The sequence below is a fragment of the Dipodomys ordii genome, unplaced genomic scaffold (genome assembly GCF_000151885.1).
Source record: "Dipodomys ordii isolate 6190 unplaced genomic scaffold, Dord_2.0 Scaffold27, whole genome shotgun sequence".
NCBI classification, from domain to species: domain Eukaryota; kingdom Metazoa; phylum Chordata; class Mammalia; order Rodentia; family Heteromyidae; genus Dipodomys; species Dipodomys ordii.
Genome location: NW_012267243.1, coordinates 9639316 through 9643988, shown reverse-complemented (window position 1 = coordinate 9643988; position 4673 = coordinate 9639316). Strand labels below are relative to the sequence as shown.

The 4673-nt window shown below is 47.0% G+C and overlaps 1 protein-coding gene across 1 annotated transcript in view; it reads left to right on the top strand.

Annotated features, from left to right (window-relative positions):
- Positions 1-538: 538 nt before the first annotated feature.
- Positions 539-4673, top strand: part of LOC105985115 (rab GTPase-activating protein 1-like) — a 379696-nt gene continuing 375561 nt past the window's right edge. The window contains exon 1 of the mRNA XM_013015523.1: positions 539-665. The gene's annotated coding sequence lies outside the window, so the exon portion shown is untranslated. The remainder of the gene's footprint in view (positions 666-4673) is intronic.

Sequence of the window (4673 nt, the reverse complement as noted above, 5' to 3'; positions counted from 1 at the left end):
CCCGTTCTTGGAGGTGACTCCCCGGATCACGACCCGGCCCTGAGATCGGAAAACATGCAAACCAGGTTTTCTGAGCCAGGAAACCACCTTCCCAAACGGAGCTCTCAGAAACTCAGCGACTGCTCCGCGGGACTTCAGTCCACTTGGCTGGAGCTGGCTCGCAGGCGCGGGCTCCCTGGGAGCTGCTTCCCAGGAGCTGGAGCTCTCCCGCACCTCCGCGCGCGCGTCCGGGTTCATTCAACTCAGGCTCCGGCAGGTTCGGTTCCAGCACTCTGGATGCTCTCGGGCCAATCCTGCCAGGCGGGGCGGTGCACGCGCGCACGCGCGCACGCGCCACCGCCGCCGCGGCGGGCGGGGGAAAGGCGCTTTTGCCCTCGTGAACGCGCACGCCGCGCCAGGAGGCCCAGACGCGCGCGCTCCCGATTCCCCTCCGCCGCCTCCTCCTCCTCCTCCTCCTTAGCCCGCCCCCACCCTCGCCTCTTCCTGCCGGGCGGTCTCTCCCTCCCCTCCCCTCCGCGTTCCCTCCGCCCCGCTCCCTCCGCCCTCCCGGGGCTCTGAGGCGGCGGAGTGAACGGGACGGGCCCGGCCGCCGAGCGCCGAGCGGCGGGTAGGACGCCTGGCGCCTGACAGAGTTGTTGTTCCGGCAGCGTCCGCGGAGACGTGAGGTGAGGCGGGGGCGGCCCTCCTGAGGGGCCCGGGGCGGCCCGGCGGCCGGGAGCGGCGGTCCGTGTGCGTCGGCCGCGGGGTACTGGCGTCCAGGCTGCTCCTGGAGCGCGGTTGAGGCGGGGGCCCGACCCGGGACCGGGATGCGGAGGACCGTGGGAGGAGGATACCGGGCGCCTTCGGAGCTGTCGGCCGCCGCCCGGACGCCGTGGCGGTCTCCGGTGGCGGCTGTTCGCGGCCCGGGCGGGCGCGGCGCCCCTCACCTGGGGGCGGGGTGGCGGCTCGGGCGGCCCGCGCCTCGGGCTGTGCCCTCCTGACACCGCCGCCGCCCGCGGCCGTGCGGCGGCTGCGGAGTTCGCCTTCCCCGCGGGCCCGCGTCCGGAGGCGGGGCGCGGGGGGGGGCGTGAGGCTGCCGTGTTTTCTTACCCTCGTGCGGCTTCGGTGACCCGGTGTGTCCCCTACGCCGGGCACTTCTGCTCCGCTGCTGTGGAGGCTTGCGGTTTCGCAGTCTGGGACGGGCCGTGTCTGGGGCAGATCTCTACCTGCCAAGAACGCCCCGCTTTAAAGTTGACTGCCTGGGCGGTGGCCTTCCCGCCCCCTCCCCTCCCCCTCCCTCCCCGCCCGGCCCCAGGTTGGGAGTGTGGGGCGTCCCGATAACTGAGTCAAAGTTTCTGCGACCGGGCTAGTACTTTGCACTGGTCGCCAGCTGTGCAGTGCGTCAGCTCGTGGAAAGGGGCCACCGGCCCGCGCGAGGTGGCCGGGAGTAACTGACGGGGCCCCTGTCCCATCCCGGGCCAGTGCGGGCGCATGGGTATTTCCCCCAGAACTTCTCAGATCTATCTGTCGTAGAAAACGAACTGACATTTAAGTGGGCACTTGGCAGGACTGATGGTTTCGTGTAAACTGAAATGCTAACCCCATGACATTAATAGTTAAGGAGCCCGTTTGCTTGCTTGACAGATTTCAGGGATGTTCGGGAACTGATTTAAAGGTTCACATCTTTTTTTTTTTTTTTGCTCAGTAAGGTTTAGGAATTAAAAAACACATTCAAACTTTCTTACGTATGCTAGGAAGTAAATAATTGTGACAGTTAAGGAAATACAATTTCATGAGAGCCTTTTGACGTTACTCAAAGTCGTGTTTACATTTAGTGTCTGTTGCACTTCTATAGAATATTCTTTAGTGAAGATGTCAGATGATAGGGACCTGAAGTCTGTGGTCTTCTGGGAACTGAATTTTGCCCGTGAAAAATAATTGGTCCACAAGCTACTAGTCCTGGAATAATGGCCCATGATTTCTTATCTTAGTAGAGCATTACACATAAAACTGAAAATGAGATTACAAAGAAGAAAGGCTAGATGAGTTTAATGTATACATTATAATCAGATTATACTAAAAGTTCACTTGTTCCAGAAGTGAAGACTGAGTTAGGCTGGTATTTTTACCAAGGCAATTCAAGATGTGATCTAGCATAAGAAGGGGGTAAGATTGATGGGCACCATGTATACATATTTGGAAATATCACAATGACCCTCCCCCCCTTGAACATTGAACAAAGATGTGACTGAGCATTATTTTATTACTAAATCAACTGAGAGAAATAGTAGTGAAGGGCTTATCTGTAAAAATATATGTAGATTACATTGTAATTTAGAGCTGGAAAGAAGGTAGTAGGTCCCAGTACTATTGATGTAAACAGTAAACATAAAAACTGACCAGAAAAGGTATGATTGTAAATGCATAAAGTTTCTTTTTTTTCTTTGCCAGAATTATTCAATGGAAATTTCTGTGTATTACTATTGTGATCTTTGGAGAATGTTCATATGTTTGATAATTATTTCACAGTTCAGATAATTATTTTTTCTTAATTTGAGGTTATGATTTGTTTTCATATGAAGCAGGAGTTTTATGCTTTTTAGCTCACCAATTCTGAGTTGGTGACCTTTAAAAACTTGTACTTAAGTTTTTTTTTTTTGCCTTAACTCAGACTTGAAATTGCTTAATTATGGTATATTTATTTGAACTCTTAGATGATATTGCATTAAAGTTGAAAGTCCTGAGATAGAGCTCAGGAAGAGTGCTTGCCTCACATGGGTGGAATCCTGGGTTCCGTTGCTAACTCTTCAAAACAAAATAAAACAAAATATATTTAAGTTCTTGTATCCGTTTTTTTTTTTTTTTTGGAGTAGTCAAGGAATTCTGTTGTGGGAGAGACAAGAAGACTTTAACCTAATGACTTTGAAGAGAGTAGTAGCTAAGTAGCAAAATTGTATATTGGGAGTGTAAAACTGAGACTATATTCCAGCCTACTACTGTATTTAAGTAGAATTGTTATTATTTAAGTGTATTGAGTGGAAAAGGGTGTTTGGGAGTTAAAATGGATATTGTAACCTGTGGGATTCCAAACCCAGTGCTCTTTTTTTCATAGCCTCACAAGATTTAATTAGTTGCCTCCTGCTTGTAACTCTTACCTTATATAAATGGGTCAGTTCTGGGGTCTAAGGAAAGACAACTCAGATTTCTTCATGGAGATTTTCTTATGCTCATTTCCATGACTGAATGGAAGCAGAGAGAGGTTAGACCTGAGCCTGTGTTGTTAGGACATCCTCAGTTTTTTTAAATGTTATCATGTGTATTTGTATATTTAGATTATGGAGAATGACATTGATTGGTTTCTAGCTTTTCAAAGAAGGGAATAATTTTTTTCCTTTTTTTCCCCTTCAGTATTGGGGATTCTTAGAGCCTCACACTTGCTAGGCAAATGGGAGCTCCGCTCCCACTCTTTTCCCTTTTAGTTTGCATTTCAGATATGTCTTTTGCCTCAGCCAGCTGTGGATCTCCATCTTCTACCTCTGTCTCCAAAGTAGCTGGGATTATAGGCCTGTTGCCACCCTGCCTATCCCTGGGGAATATTTTTAACTTTGTAGTTAGTATTTGAATTGGGCATAAGTATGTGGATATCAGTAGACCCTAATAAGGAAGAGTTAATGGAATTCAGCAGAACTTGCGTCTCAACATTCTTTTTTATACTTTATTTACTTTCTTTTCATATTGTTATTTCTCAAATAACAACATACCACAGTTGTTTGAGTATAGCAAGTTCATATTCATTCCTTTTTTTTTGGTTATCATTTGGTGTTTTTTTTAGTGTAAATTTTTGGGATTTTCCTGGGAAATTTTTGGGCATATATTCAGTTGATTTATAGTTAGATTTTGGCTACAGTTAATTAGTGTACTTGAAATAATGAGCCCTTTTGTTTTCTAGATAACAATAAAAATAGAAAACACAATTCTTTATAAAAATACCCATGAAAAAAAATCTAGTTTCAGTCTGTGTTGTTGTGATAGATATAGTATAGCCAAGAATATATTCAAGATACTTCTTTGCTCCTCACTCACTTTAGTATGCTTAAATAAAAAGCAAAAACAAACAAACTTATTTTTTACCCAAAGCCTGATTTTCTTAATGTCAGGTTTGACAACTATTTGCTGAACCATTATTTCTTCTTGCCTATTCACAATTCAACAAATACTACATGGCTCTAATTTATTGCAAAAACAGTCTGTAGGTAGGTAGGGTATTCTTATTAACAATGGTCTCATTGACAGGTACGTGCTAGTGTGTTGGGGAATTTGAGAAACATCAACAATGGAATATTTTTTGTTTTTTTGAAACAAGGTCTATGTAGCCCATGCTGGTCTTTAACTCCAACTCATAATTATCCTGCCTCAGCCTCCTTAATGTTGGAATTATAGATGTGTATTACCATACTCAGCTGAAAAATTACTTTTTTTTCTTAAGTGTGGTACTAGTATTTGAACTCAGGGCTTTTCACTTGCCAGGCTGATGCTCTGCTGTTTGAGCTATGCCCCTAAGCCCATTTTGCTTTAGTAAGTTTTTTTTTTTTTTTTGGTCAGTCCTGGGGCTTGAACTCTGGGCCTGGGCACTGTCCCAGCTCAAGGCAAATGCTCTACCACTTGAGCCACAGTGCCACTTCTGGTTTTCTAGT